The sequence below is a fragment of the Pholcus phalangioides genome, unplaced genomic scaffold (genome assembly GCF_987345545.1).
Source record: "Pholcus phalangioides strain wild (caught in Gottingen) unplaced genomic scaffold, Ppha-v1.0 ptg000001l_1, whole genome shotgun sequence".
Classification (NCBI taxonomy): domain Eukaryota; kingdom Metazoa; phylum Arthropoda; class Arachnida; order Araneae; family Pholcidae; genus Pholcus; species Pholcus phalangioides.
The window spans coordinates 28,046,131-28,062,687 of record NW_028301594.1 but is presented as its reverse complement, the minus strand read 5'-3'; the positions used below and the strand labels follow the sequence as shown (position 1 = coordinate 28,062,687).

General features: G+C 39.5%; 1 protein-coding gene and 1 non-coding gene across 2 annotated transcripts in view; both read left to right on the top strand.

The window, feature by feature from the left end:
* Positions 1-16,557, top strand: part of LOC149090257 (calcium-binding protein E63-1-like) — a 37,611-nt gene that overhangs the window by 4,847 nt on the left and 16,207 nt on the right. The window lies entirely within an intron of this gene.
* TRNAC-GCA (transfer RNA cysteine (anticodon GCA)) lies at positions 6,998-7,069 on the top strand. Its single transcript has one exon. It is a non-coding gene; the product is annotated as a tRNA-Cys (tRNA).

Sequence of the window (16,557 nt, the reverse complement as noted above, 5' to 3'; positions counted from 1 at the left end):
TAGGTCTGGTCTGATTAATCGATTGACCGGATCGATTAATCGATTAATTTTAATCGCAATTAAAAAGTTTAGTCGAGTTGATCAACTTGATCAATCGGAATAAAATTTTCACTGAGCGTTCGGAAATTAACTTGATTTATTTGACGAAACACCGATTAGAGATGTCTTAGATTTATGTTCCTCTTCATAATATTTTAGATAAGTGACCATATTTAAATATTCTTCAATACCTAATATTTTAATAATTTAATTATTTATATATAATTTGTATAATTTAATATAATATATGATATTAAATATAATTTTATCGAATTGTTTGGCATTAGGAAATGCAAGTCAATTCAACGAAAACTGATGAGGATTTTAGTTCCAAATTAAGTTTGATGGAATTTGTAAAAGAAAAGCTCAAAATATATTATCTCCACACCAGTTCTGGCGTTTAAAAAAAAACATCATCTCCCCTCCGCCCCCAATATGATTTGTGAGCAAAATCTCCTTCTAGATCCGGGGTCTTCAACGTTACAGCCAAGGTGGGCCAAATTGAAATTTCCGACGAAGCCAGCAGGCCACCAACTTTAGTGACACCTAAATAGAAGGGGCCAATCCGACAAGATACCTCGGGTCAAACGAGGACAAAAATAATTGAAGACTTTAATTTATTCTGAAATTATTTCTTCCATTAATTATCAATTTCGATTGGTTCTGAGATAATTTTTTCACCAGTTCTGAAAAAGTTTTTTGATTAGTTACTGATTAAATTTATTCTGAGACTAGTTTTAATCTGAAATCACATTAAATTATTCTTTAGTTATTTATTTCGGTAATTCTGAAAAACTATTTGCCTTTTCAATATATCTTCAAATCATTTCTTTCAATAATAATGCAATTACTCTTTTATTGATTGTAAAATAATTTCTATCAGAAATTAAGAAATAATTTCTCTCTCACTGATTTATAACTTACTTTTTTTCACTAATGCTGAAATTATTTGTTTCAAAAATCCTAATATTGTTTCTTTCGGTAATTCTTAGTTCAATTATGGAATTACTTCGTACATTAATTCTGAGTTTTCATCAGTTTGTTCCGGAATTATTTCTTTCGTTTGTTCCGGAATTATTTCTTTCCTTTGTTCCGGAATTATTTTTTTCGTTTGTTCCGGAATTATTTCTTTCCTTTATTCCAGAATTATTTTTTTCGTCAATTCTGAAATTATGCCTTTCATTAATTCTAGAATTAATCATTTTTCAATGTTTCACCCGTTTTCTGAAAATGATCGGCGGGCCGATCGACCTCCGAGGGAAGAATGCAGCCCGCCGGTCATCCGTTGAAGACCCGTGTTCTATATCTTTCCTACAGTTTCTAAAGGAAACAAGCAACATACGAAGATCGAAGTAGTTTCGAAATCGGTGACTCACCGAAAATCACCGATTAAAAAAAAAACCAACAACAGCACGACACGATCCGTGTTAAAAAAAAGATGAAGGAGGATATATAAACAAGTATGTTCTGCATATTCAATTGCTTCCTGCGGGCGGCCTCAATTTCTTAATGCATATACAGTCAAACCTCGTTAGTGCGTCACTCGAATAACACGTCACTCCGCTTACCGGGTCACTTTTTTGGAAGTCCAAATTGTCCTCAGGCAGGAATTGGCACAGCTATGACTTACTCCGTTTAACGAGTCACTCCGCTTACGAAGTCATATTTTTGCTCTCCCGAGAGTGACTCATTAACGAGGTTTGACTGTACATATTTGTTTGTATTTATCGAATAGGTAAGTGAAACAAATAAAAATTATTTTTATAGCATCAATTTATATTATATTATACAGTAACCATTAACACGTTTGTTATGAATGGTTAGTGTTCACTAATTTTCGATTAAAATTAGATTTTAATGTCGATTGACCGATTAAAAAATTTTGATTAAACAGTTAAAAGTTTTAATCGATTCTTAGCCCTAGTTATAATCCTTTGATGTGGTTTGAATATATCACAATAAATTATCTCTTTTTAATGAAAATTCTCACACTGTACTACCAAGTAATTGATTTAAATACGAGCGCATTATTAATATTGTGATAAGATGTAGAATGAATTGAAGAGATTTTCACTTGCATTGGTGTACGAAAAGGGGGGGGAGGGAGGTTAGGGTTCTAACACCCCTCCCCCCCCCCACCCCTTGAGCCAAGATTATAGTGTCATTTTGCAGGGAAAAGTAACCCCCCCCCCCCAGAAAGAAAAAAGAATCTGAAACCCCTCTCGAGAAAATTCTGCGTACGCCTATGTGTTCAGTTGACTCCCTCTTAATACTTTTCTCACATACACTTTAGAAATGCACTCACCATTGCAACATAACAACGCTAAACACTTTCCTCTTCTCTCACAGGCTCGTCTCAGCTCTTCTTTATCTATTTGAACGATCTATAGCAGTATTTCTCTAACTATGGTCCGCGACGATGACACGGGAGACTTGGTACAAAATAAATCTTTATTCAAATCTGATCAAATCCGATCAAAAAACAGAAAATGATGTTTAAATTTCGAGAAAAACTATATATGTATAATTAATCGTTAATTAATTAGCAATTAATTAAATTCATAAATTCAGTCGTTAATTAATTAGCAATTAATTAAATTCATAAATTCAATCGTTAATTAATTAATCAAACATTAGTAATGGCTATTATCACGTTGAAAAGCGCTGTTGGATTTAGAACTCTCAAAATGGAAAGTATGTGTTTATAGTGGAAATTTTCCGTTTTATACTGGAAACTAACTGTTTTGTAGTGGATATGATCCAAACTAAAGCGCGGTTAATTCCATCCCTGAAAAAAATCGGTGAACTTCAACAATGTGATGTGAATACAGCCCCCTACACAACTCTTATCCACTTAAGGGAGTAAAAGTAAGTAGGTGTAGAAAGGGGAAAAAATTAAATTTAAGAAGAGTTTGGTGTGTCGAGCGTAAATAAATTACATTTGTGCGGAAATGACATTGGGCGTATCTGTCGCCAAACCGACCATACGGGCAATCGCGCCCCTAAATACGGGTTAAGTTGTTAATAATTTTTATGGAACCAAAATCAACATCAGTAGACGATAGATTCTATATATATATATATATATATATATATATATATATATATATATATATATATATATATATATATATATATATATATATATATATATATAAGGAGGCATACTATACTATCTTAGTAGGGGGGGGGGAAGCAACCTTCATCTAAGAGTATTTATTATCGGAAACTTTATTGGATTTTCGGATAGCAAATACCAACATCAAATAAAACATCATTGGATTTTAGATACCGATAGATTATTTGAAGGTCACCACCTTTCTCCTCTCTACCTGTTTTATCGTGGGAAGAGTGTTTTTATAAACAATTCAGAGATAACTTTAGTGAAGTGAAGAAGCCGCTGAAAGTTCGGCAATTATCGATTATCGAAACACTCATTCAAGTCCTTTGAAAAATTCTGATTTTTCGCACACGTGAGATATGATTGTATACGCAAAAAATAAAATAAAATAAATAAATAAAAATCAAGAATTAACTTCTACCGCTTCTAACCCTGAAGTGTTGGAAGCGGTCTCCCATTTTTGAAAAAAATCTTTCCAAAGAGAGCAGGCAGTCCTTTAACAAGATAAATTTCATGAAAAATCCAAGCATTTACCATCTGCACTTCAAAATATGGAAGACAGATAGATGGCAGCACCAATATAACATGGAACAAGTCTACCTCTGGCAACATAAATACGTTAGGGCCACACATACTCTAAGCACATTAATTTCCGCATGATACGATTCATTCAACAATTCCCCAGGCGAAGGTTTACGAGGTGTATATACGATTAAGTAGTAAGCCGCTGTGGTGGTCGAGTGGTCAGAGTGACGGACTCACATCGCGAGGAATCAGGCTCGAACCCCACCGTTAACACAGTGGTGGTCACCTGAAGTTGGTTTTCTGAGGTTTCCAACAGGCCCGTCATTAAGGGGGGGGGGGGGCTTTTGGAAATACACTAAAAATGGTATATATATATATATATATACAAATATATAGATACATACATTGAGTACATGTGCTTTGCCCCCTCCCCCGGAAAAAGCTGAAATAATGACGGTCCTGGTTTCCAACTTCAAGACGCGAATGCGAGTGTCGATCTTCCGGTTCGCCACAGAAGAGAAACAGGCCTACAGCAGCACAAATATTCAATAACAACAGTTTACTTACAATTGTAAACATAGATGGCAGCACAAAAAAATTCACACACAACATTACGCAGGGTGTTCTGTTAATGAACCTCTGTTAATGATTGTTAGTAGACATCAAGAGGAGAAAAAACAGCAATGTAAGATGGTGTCACACACACCACGTTGAGAAGTGAAAATCGCGGAAAACGCATGCAAGTTTCGACGTCACGTTGGAACGACAAAAAGTGCAATAATAACTACAAAAAGATTTATTTGATTAATTATCACAAGAGTTGTTGGAAGTGACGTCATTGCACAGTCTACAACGACGTAAATACGATTCCCGGACGCGCTGGAAGATACCAGGTATGCTTTTGATGTCTGAAGCAGCGACGACAATCCGCGGTGTGTCCACAAGCGGCTCATAAACGGTGGCAACGTCAGATATGGTGAGCGACCCCACGAACGCATTCAGCGATCAACTAACATCCACCTTTCGTCTCCTCTGGACTCAGAGCCTGCATGCGTTTTCCGCGATTTTAACCCTCTCAACGTGGTTTGCATGTTCCATTGCAATTCCTTTTTTCTCTTGATGCCTACTAACAACCCTCTGGGTTTGTTGGTCCGTTTACAGAACACCCTGTATACGCACTCAGAATGTTACACACACACTTACACTTCCGGTCAAGCACAGATCTATGGGGAGATCGGGGTGATCTCCCCAAGCGAAGTGCGATAATTCGTGATATTTCCGGATCTTGTATATGATAATATTGCGTTCAATAAATCCGTTGAAAAATTACCTGTATCAACGTGATTAAGCAACGAATTTCAAGAAAACTTCGACTAAAGAACGGGAAAAACCGGGCATTTTTTTCAAAAAGTCTGGATGGAGAAAAAAAACAGGATTCTCCCAGAAAATGCAGGACAAATGCGGGACGTATAGTCACCCATTTCACAACAATTTGTAATTAAAAATAAAATAATAATCACCACTCATAAATGAATGAACGCCAGAGGTTCTGCCACCGGGCTTATCCCGTTGCTGAGATCTCTTCCAGCTCAGCTTCGAGTCAGAGTCTGGAACAGTGAGTGCACCTAAAAGTCTGAGTGTGTAGCTAGAGTTGTGCCTGATATTTCAGTGCAGATACTTCAATCTGTCAGTGAAGTGTAATGATTGAATATTTGTAAAGTTGTAGGCCTGTTGCTCTCTGTGGCGAGATTTTTTTGACGGGGAGATCGCCTCGTATTCGCGCCTTGAAATTGGGAACCACAGAAAACAACACAACTTCTGCCGACCACCACTGTGGCACCGGTGGGGCTCGAACCCGGATCCTCGCGATGTGAGTCCATCACTATGACCACTCGACCACCAGCTCTAGATCCGCCTCTGCTTAGCACAACTCGATTGGTACTAAATAGCCCATGGTGATAGACCGGAGTTGTGCTCGGATTGAAAGAAAGAGTAAGTAGAGTAGTCTTAGAGGGGGAATTAAAATTAAACACCTACTTCTAACAGTGTTGAACTTGAAAAAACTCATGATTCCAAAGAATGTATCCCAGAAAAAATTACCCTTTAATTTAAACGTACCATTGTACATAATATATTCTATTAAAGTACTATTAAACCATTACATGCACCTCGTCCATATTCCTTTGCGGAACTTCTAACGAATTGGTACATGTTGGAATGTGTGTGTACGTATAGTGAACCTTTCGTGAAATTTGTTTCTGTGAAATGCTTGTTATGTGTAGTGCTGCCATCTGCAATCAATTTTTTTAAACTATGAGTTTTTTTCTCAACTCGTAGTGAGTGAAGCGTAATGAATGAATAATTGTACCGTTCTGTAGGCCTGTTGCTCTCTTCGGCGAGACTTTTTAACGGGGAGATCGGCTCTATTAAAGTACTATATATCGGAACTAAAAAAGAGCATTTCGTACTTTTCTTCCCCTATAGGAAAGAATTATTTCTCCTTCTTATTTTTTGCAGTTTGAAAACATTCAGAAAAATTAAAAGAAAAAAAAAGTGAAAGAGATTTTTAAACACAATGAAGCAACCAAAGAGAAGAGTTGATGAATACAGTGACAGAGGTGGCATCATTCGTTTCTCTTACGGAAAACAAAAGATAGACAAATACTGAAACGGAAATAGCCTCTTTTTTTGTTCAATGGAGGAAAAATAATATTAAATGGAAAAGGGCCATTTTTTGAGAGCAGAGTAGTGGCTTTTCAGATTTCCCGTGTAGCGGCTGAGCCTTCTCATGCCCTATTTCTGTGCTGTTATTGCTCTTAAAAAGATTATCACTTTTGAAAAATTTCGAAGGGAATTTGGGAAAAAATAGCTCTCAATGCGGAAGCACCAATTTACCCGCATTTAACGCTGTTTCCCCCCCCCCCCAAATTTCCTCCGCTTTATTGCATTTTCTAATTGGGGTTTCGGGGCACATGGGGACTGCATAAAAAGTTTTAGTCCCCTTGAAACATGAATTACATTTCTCAGTACTACACATTCATTGGAAACTTTTTCCTAACTGGAAGTAAAATGGGAAAGAAAAAAGGGAGGAATGTGTGTGTGTCACATTCATATTAAATACATACATTAGCTTCCATAAGGAATAAAAAAGCATGAAATATCTTCACTTTTTTTTATCTTTATCTACTACGGGTGAGGAAGTTATAAACAATCGCACAGATGGCGCCCACATAACTGTTTAGTTGAATTTTCGACGATTCTAGTGCCTGTGATATATTGCACGCGGTAATTATCGATACGTAATGAGTGTGTGGGGGTATAGCTCAGCGGCAGAGCATTCGACTGCAGATCGAGAGGTCCCTGGTTCAAGTCCGGGTGCCCCCTAAAGTAAATTTTTTTTTCCTCTTATGAATTAATTGATAAATATTCTTACTCTACCGTTCGCAAAAAAGTAAGAAATAAAAGAAAACTCAACACGTGTGTGTGTGTGTGTCCCCATGTAAAGGCGCCTCTAGAAAAAAAAGCGGACTCATCGTCTTCCATCTCGGAACAAAAAATGGTTCGCCTCTCCAAATCGTGTCTTGGACCGTGATTACGCTGGAAAAGTTTTGTAAAAGTGGTTTTATAAAACTTGAAAAATACAATCAATAAGCTGATCGATTACATTCGAGCAAATGCAACCGATCTGTTTAATGGTTGTATTTCTCAAGTTTTATAAAAAAAAGCACGTTTACAAAACTTTTATAGTGTAATCCCGGCACTAACCATTAAAAAACCCAGGGTTAGGAAAAAAAGCAGTTGCATATACCGCTGTGGTGCACAACCAGCCAAAGTTTTCAATCCAGCCTGCGAAAGATGTTCTGAACGAAAAGTTTAATAGAAGAGTTGATCAACTTTGCCCAAGAATATTGAGAAGACACCAACGAATAAGGCAAATACACAAAAAATAATAAAAGTCCTAATGCATTTCAACACCAATGGGTGCCGTCTTCAGAGGAAAAATTGAACCACTAGTCTCGCTGACCGAGTTTCCCACTTGGGTTGAATACCAAATCTTAACGCTCATTCTGACCACGACGTTTGAAGTGAACAGACGTACTTCTTTCGCTGAGCAACCGAGCGTTAAGATTTGGTATTCAACCCAAGTGGGAAACTCGGTCAGCGAGACTAGTGGTTAAATTTTTCCTCTGAAGACGGCACCCATTGGTGTTGAAATGCATTAGGACTTTTATTTTTTGTGTATTTGCCTTATTCGTTGGTGTCTTCTCAAGAAAAGTTTAATCACATACACAACACGGTAAATATACCTAGGATGACCATATTTTCTTCCTAAAAATACGGGAAAAATCGGAATTCCTACGGGATATTCCCAATAATCACCAAAAAAAAATTCACAGGCAAAGTATTTATTTTTTGGATGAAATTGGCAAAAAATTGTGAAAGGCAAGTATATTCGCTAATTACAGACAAAAAACAATTGTCATAGGCAAGTTAATTCCCCAATTGCAGCCAAAAAAAAAAATTGTCAAAGCAAAGTAAAGTTGCAAACTAGAGCTAAAATTTTTGAAATATTGCTAATGGCTGGAAATAGAGGGCAAAAAATGTAATTAAAATAATTGCTTCTAGAAAAAATAACGTGCGATTATTTGACTTTAAAAAAAACCGTACATGCTTGGCAAATATGTGAGATAAATATATTTATATGACTATAAATAATTATAATATAGTCATAATTATCATAATATAATTTATTAAGCGTGGAAAATAATCTTGATTCTTGATTTCAAAATTTCATGTGTGTTCAAAATTCAAAATGTGTCATTGAAAACAAGGAAAAAAACGGGACATTTTATAAAAAAAAGTTTTATAAAAGTATTTATAAAAAAAGACGATGAAAGCTATGGTTATATGGTCACCCTGTGTACAACTTTCTGGCCCGCGAGCAGCAAAAATACCGCATATCTGGCCCGGGAGACAGCAAAGGTTACGTAGTGTGCACCTCTGATATGTGTGCAGGCTATTCCGAATTGTTTGCATATATAATTCAATTGTTTACTAAATTGCTAATTATGAGCGGGTCCGTTCCGCTCATAATTATTCATAATTATTTGAATATAAAGGTAATTAGTTAAAATTGTTAATTTATTTAAATGGTTAATTGTTTAAGGATTATTTTGTGTTTAAACGATTAATTGAAAGGTGACTAGGTAACAGGTGTGGTATTGAGACTTTGTGTTTGGTAACTTGGCTTTGGGTAGTTGTAAAGAACACGTGCAGGGAGGTCACGAGTGGTATAAGATTATGTAAGAAAGGAAGAACGTGCTTTAGGCCAACTGCCGATGAAGCACAATTCATCTGGCAAGGTATGAAGCTACGAAATAACAATGTAAGATGGAAAATACCTGAATAGTGGATGTCAATGGATTCGGGACCTTCACTGAAAGGAAGATGCAATTTGAACGCAACTTGAAAAGAGAGAGGGTATTGAAGAATGAGGAGATTAGAAAGAGATCGAATCGTCATGTATAGGCCACCCTCAAGCAAACTGTCGGTACGACTTTCACACGGGTGTATAACCGTCACCTGGCATGCTCAAGGCTTGGTGACAGGAGAAAGGTGTTTTCTAAAATACGTGAATAGGAGCCGTTACGGAATGAGATTCGATTCCTGAGGCGTAAGTTAGGGAGAGCGAGAATAATGAAATGGTGAAATTAATGAATAGGAAGGATATTGCTCGCTTTTAGAAATGGACGTAAGAGAGGAAATATAATACAAAGCGGCATTGCAATTAGAGCACCTGTGCTCTGCTTGTAACATGGGGGTCGCCTTAGGTATGGATATGAAGGTGACCGGTGCACGTAGGCATTCTGATTATTTAGGAACGGGCGACTTTTATTAGGGATGAATAGCACCGATCTTCTCCGGAATGGTCACGCGAAAGTCCAATCGAATTGCCCTTGCTTGAGGCCGCAAATTGAAATGTAGCACGGAAAGAAAAATTGCAAGACGGAGCGAATCCGGGGTTCTAGGGAGGAGCCGAAGAGGATGTAAAATCAGGAGGCTGATGATGAATATGGAGTAAGAGATATAGTAAGAGAAATAGTAAGATAGTAAGAGAAATAGTAAGATAGTAAGAGAAATAGTAAGATAGTAAGAGAAATAGTAAGATAGTAAGAGATATAGTAGGAGATATAGTAAGAGAGAGATAGAGAGTAGGACGGAGATGGCAAGGCAGAGATAGTAAGAGGGAGTGAGACTCTAGATATAGTGGAGAGTCGCGGAATATAACCAAAAGGATATAGTGCCGCCCTAGAGAAAGAGCCGTGTGGGAAAAACAGCAGCAGCTAAGATGGCAAGGCGATCACACACGAGGACTGGGGCATAGCCCACTAAACAATTAATTGTCTAGTCGGCCGTGACTGGGGTGAGTACACCACTCTATCGTTTCCTTAACCCGTAATGTCCAGTTAGGTAATTGTTGAATTCGTATATAGTGTGTAATGTCTCAGATACAGTATAGGTTAATTGCATTGGTGCTGATCGCAGGGGCATAGCCAGAAATTTCGTTCGGGGGGGGACCACTTTCATTTCGGGGGGGGGGGACCAAAGTGACAGAACAATGGATTTGGCCATCTTTTTCCCTTTTTTCGGTCATTTTCTCACATTTCGGGGGAGTAACGATCCTCCCTCTTCGTGGTCGAGTAACTGAACACGTACTCATTGATGAGTCGTCTTTCAAAACAATAATCATATTTATTTTGATTAAGGAGGATAGAGAAAAGTGCTACACAACGAGCACATCACACCTTACAACACCACACCAATCATAATAATAATCAGGAAAAAAGACCCCAGGGGGAGCGTTTCTCTTTTCTTCTCTCTGTGGCTCCCGCGCTATATTTTTCAGGGTAGTTTTTCCCTCTTTTGCTTCTTCGTTTAGCAGCTTCCCTGACGATTCGTCCCGGAACCTTACTCGTCCCCCCTTGGGAGCTCATTGTCTATCTTTTTTTTTCAAGACAACTGAGCTTACTACATTTAGGAAAAGAAATGAACAAAGAAAAACATGTTCAAGCACACATACAAAAAAAAAATCACAAAATCAACAATTACCATCGTGGGATCAATGAAAATACCATACTGAATACACATTAGTAATACATATGCACTGAAATGCATTCACATTTACAAACATTTTCCGTGTATTTTCCTAATATATACATTCCCCGACTGCTGAACACGTCTAAAAATTCTTTCGGTTTCGAATAATTGCCGTTGCTGTGAACTTCCAGCTTATTAGATAACCCCATTACGTGGTTCTGAATGTCCTGGACTGATTTCATTTTTATGTGAACAGGAGCGTAGTCCACATCTCCAAATTCTACGTCCTGATCAAATATCAGTCCCACGTGTTGTACTCTGGCAATGTATGGCCTCTGCTTGACTTGGGTTCTAAGGGTCCAATGTAGTCAACGCTGCAGACCTCGAATGGGTTTTCGGGTCTCACGATTGGTTGGATGGGTAGGCGATCTCTATACGTGACGGTGCGTCTGACTTGGCATTCTCGACGACTCCTACGAAACTTCTGAACATCCTTTTTGATGGTAGGCCAGTACGACGAATACTTCATGCGTTGTTTCGTTTTGCGCTCCCCTAGATGTGCTGCCAAAGGTATTTCATGGGCCATCCGAAGCGTTTCCATTCGTTTGCAGGTGGGAACGACAACCTGTACGATATTTTCGCCGTTTACGTTCTCGGAGTGAGTGAGAACACCATTCCTTACGCCATAAGGTCTTTGGCCAAGACGTACGAAGTCCCAGCCCTTCTCGAGATCGCCATCTCCAATTAGCAAACCGATAAAGTCTTTGTCTCCTTTATCGGGGACTTGTGATGCATCAGGGATGCAGTTCCCTCCTTCCACGTTCGAATCCAGGAGTTGTACGACCGACATCGTTGAGTCTCCGGTATGCCGAATGGACCCAGTGAGCTGCACACTTTCCGACAGCGCCTCGTACGCAGTTGAGCATATTAACATGTCGTTAACAAGTTTCTTCGACACGGCACAAGTTACAGGAATGTCGCTGTGCATACCATCATCGATTCTCATCGGGATAACTTTCAGTGCCGCTACCTCAGTTTCCCCGAACGCAGATATTATTCGTATAGTACCTTCTCCGTCGCAGTTCGAAGGCACCAAATCCTCTCTCAGAACTGATATCTGAGCTCCATTATCAATAATCGCTTTAAATTTTTTCGTTCCGCATTTGATGGGTGCAATTTTAAGTTCATCGATTTTCCCCGTGACCTTCGCAGAAGACACAGGAACCGAAACCTTCACCGTCAAAATATTCGAGGCTTCACTTGGTTCCACCGTCGTTAATTGACTCTGTGCATTCACAACGGCATGCCCTTTCGCGTTATTGTTGCAAGCCCTCGATATGTGCCCAACCGAGCCACAAGAATAGCAAGTTGGCTTCACAAAGGTTCTACGTGTTTCGGTTTTGAGTCCTGGCCTGGAATTCGGTGCTTTAGGAGGAAAACTTCTACTGTTACCATATTTGCCTGCTTCATCTTTCACGTTATCATTGCCCGAGACCACCTTCTTGAAGTTTGACCGCACACTTTCGTATTCATCCAGCTTGTCAGCTAGGATAGACGGAGATATGAAAGAGGCCCATTCGTCCACGAAATGGTCACGTATATCGCCGGGAACTCGTCGTTTTAGTTGGTCAGTAATGACAAGGCTCTTCAGTGTCTCGAAGTCACCAACGTCCAGACCCCGGATCCACTCTTCGAAGAAGTTCGATATTTCGAAGACAAATTCTCGCCATGATTTCGCCGGGTTGCGTTGATGTTTGGTGAATTTTTGCCGGAAATGTTCTGGACTTAATTTGAATTTCCTAAGGAGGATCTCCTTAATGTACTCATAATCATCAAACTTCTCTTCCGATTCTCGGGCAATTAATTGGGTTATGTCTGACGGCAATAAGGTCAGCAAAGCTGACACCCAGTTTCTTTTGTCCACCCCGATCCTATTCGCCTGGCGTTCAAATATTATGAGAAATAAGGCGATGTCATCCTCCTTGGCGTCGAATTTTGGAACAAGCCTCGTCAGTTCCGTACTGAATGAGGTTAAATTCTGTCGTCCATTTGTGGACGCATTCGTCCTTTCCATCTCCAGGCGGAGTTTTTCCATTCGAAAGAGGTGTTCTCGTTCTTCACGCATCCTCCCTTCAGCTAGGTCACGCTCTTCTCGTGCTTCCCTGTCTCCCTTGATGACGGCTAACTGCTCTCGGATGAACTCCTCGTCATAGCCGTCACATTTGAGAATGCTATTCCTCAAGTCCAATATGTTCGATCCGTCCTTGACCACCAGACCCAACTCTTCTGCCAAAACCACCAAATCATCCCTCCTTGCACGCCCGAGGTATGCCATGTTGCTTGGTATAGCGGTTTTTTTTTTCACTTATATAAATGTTCGCACCTAGTCTACGTCATATACTAATGACTAATCATTCGAGAAAAAAAAATATATATAGATAGATATATGCACAATAATACTGACGTATTTCAAACAAACCCCAAAAAAAAAAATATATATATATATATATATATATATAAAATCGTACATTCGAAGATAATTGTAAAAAAAAAATTAGTATGTGCGATAATACTGCTGTTCAAAAAAAAAAAAAAAAATCACATTCTCAATAATAAACTGACGTTTCAAAAAAAAAAATCATTTTCTGAACGAATAATATTGACGTATCTTTCCAACAAAAAAAAAAATCAGTACTCGCGTAATTACCGCCGTTTCAACACACAACAGAGCAATGATGCTCTCACTTGACACACAACAGGGCAATAATGCTCTCACGTATATCACTAGAGCTGATGCTCGCCACACGAACCGCCGGAGCAATGATGCTCGCCACACGAACCGCCGGAGCAATGATGCTCGTCAACTATGCCGATGGAGCTGATGCTCGTCAACTATGCCACTGGAGCTGATGCTCGTCAACTACGCCGCTGGAGCTGATGCTCGCTGAATACGCTACTGGAGCTGATGCTCGCTCAATACGCCACTGGAGCTGATGCTCGCTCAATACGCCACTGGAGCTGATGCTCGCCACCTATGCCACTGGAGCTGATGCTCGCCACCTACGCTGCTGGAGCTGATGCTCACTGAATACGCCACTGGAGCTGATGCTCACTGAATACGCCACTGGAGCTGATGCTCGCTGAATACGTCGCTGGAGCTGATGCTCGCCACCTACGCCTCTGGAGCAATGATGCTCGTCAACTATGCCGCTGGAGCTGATGCTCGCTGAATACGCCACTGGAGCTGATGCTCGCTGAATACGCCACTGGAGCAATGATGCTCGCCACCTACGCCTCTGGAGCAATGATGCTCTTCACCTTTCCACTGCAGAGCAATGGTGCTCTCAGGAACCACCCGTCATCAGCAGTCCATGCTTTCTCTTTCTCATAGCTTGACAATGGAGGAACGCTGTGGCCATTTTGCCCTTCTTCATAAGTGTTATTCTTCAAAATGTTCCCCCGATTTTTTTTTTTCAGTTCTAAATCCTACCGACTGCGCCAGTAACGATCCTCCCTCTTCGTGGTCGAGTAACTGAACACGTACTCATTGATGAGTCGTCTTTCAAAACAATAATCATATTTATTTTGATTAAGGAGGATAGAGAAAAGTGCTACACAACGAGCACATCACACCTTACAACACCACACCAATCATAATAATAATCAGGAAAAAAGACCCCAGGGGGAGCGTTTCTCTTTTCTTCTCTCTGTGGCTCCCGCGCTATATTTTTCAGGGTAGTTTTTCCCTCTTTTGCTTCTTCGTTTAGCAGCTTCCCTGACGATTCGTCCCGGAACCTTACTGGGGGGGGGGGGGACCAGACCCCCCAAGTCCCCCCCCCCTGGCTACGCCCTTGGCTGATCGCATAAAGCAGTAATTGTTAAGGAGATACATTATAGTCTATATTGATGTCTGCTGTGTTAAACTTCTCTTTGAAATAAATGTTTAAACTTCTAACTTGCCTCCGTGCGTTTAATAACTGGGTTACTGTATGTTAATTTGTTTTAACTTGTCTTAAACACAACGCAACTGTACGATCGAATTTTGAGAATGAATAATGGATTAAATACTTAGATAATTAAGTAAAGTCAGCATGATGAGTGGGCTGACATAATTGTTTGCATTACCCGCAGGGTAGTTTGAAAACTTTCTGTAATTGAAAGTATGTTTCTATAGTTTCAGCGGTTACTTAAAATGTCGCGTGGTTATTCAAAAAGGTGGGGTGGGGAGGGGAGGTCTTGTCTCATTAGTTCAGAATTACCTTCAATGCCGAATTTTCTTCAATTCTTGTGTTAATTTACATTTAATTGCGTGTTAGAAAATTTTTCGTATGGATATTTCTGAGCATTCTTGCATATTCTGAAATGATGAATGCCGATTCCCCCCCCCCCCCACTTCCTCACAAAATATATAAAATTAGGTCAAAGGGAGGTCCTAAACATTTTTTGGTGCCTCGAAATTGTTGAGGCGCACCACCTGACCCCCCCCCCTCCCCACTATTATTTTCGCACCGGGCCCCGCATCTGGTAAGTGCTGCCCTTACCCAACGCCATCTATGTGCTTTAGAAGGTGTTGCCTTATCACGGCAACAACCTACAAGATGAAGCTAGCAATAAGGTCGTATATTGAACAAATTTCAATTAAACTATGTATTTGCGGCATGATGTCAAGTCAGTATTTCGCAATCTCAAAAAGAAAAACAAAAAAACTTAGTGGTATAAATATGAATTTCTCAAGCATAGGGTGCCGGAACATGGATCTGAGGCTTCCTGAATCCTCCCCCCCCCCCACCAATAAGTTTCACGAGGGGATGGGAGGGGGGCTGAGCTCATCCAATAATTCTGGGGTGTTTGGCAGAACATGATAACTCCAAAATCACATTTTTAAGATATAAGCATTTTCATTGTGATTTAAAAATAAAAAATAAAGCATACGCACAAATACAAATTAAAATATCATACATCAGCATGTAGTTTAGCCGTACGCACGCATTTGTGCATTTATCTCCCTTCTAATTAGTTATAATTAGCAAGGCTTACTTTTAGATCAAAAAGTCATTTTTCCGAGATATCTGACCAAACACCACAGAATTAATGGATATGCAATGCACGACCTCCCCCCCCCCCGTATAAGGGCTTGAGTCCCGTATATACGAAACAACTGGCAGCTTTCAGGTCCCCCTCCCCACCCACTTGATGTTTTCTTCATTTCGGCGCCTCTGTTCTCAAGTATTCTTTGATGCGGTTTGAGTAAATTTTTCTCTTCTTCTCAATAATTATCATATCCTGTCCTCAAGGTGTGCACAAAACTAGACCATCTTTTAACGGGCATATATATATTTTTAATCATCATTCACGTGGTAGAAATGTTGTCATAGTTTTTACAGCTGCTGTGGTGTAATTGCTCTTTTCTCTCTCTCTAGCTCTAGAGTATTTTTAGAAATGTTAAGATCTCTCAGTGGGAAAAATGAACCTCGTGGTTGAAGTAGAAATAGAATTCAGAAAGCGCACACTGTTGATATCGTGTATTTATTATTAGACTTTTCGGTTTTTTTTTTTTAAGTTCCCCCCCCCCTTCTTTTTTTTTACTTCTGTTTTAGTGCTCTTTCCTCTTTTCTATCTGTAACTGGGTCTGACACTATGCCAAAAAAATAACCATTCTCCCCCATTTCCATAATAAACGAATCCATAATTTCACGTTCTGGTGAAGTGGAAAACATGACGTGAATCTCGGCTTACCTGGTCAAATATCCATATGGTGCGGCAAAGTTCGAAGA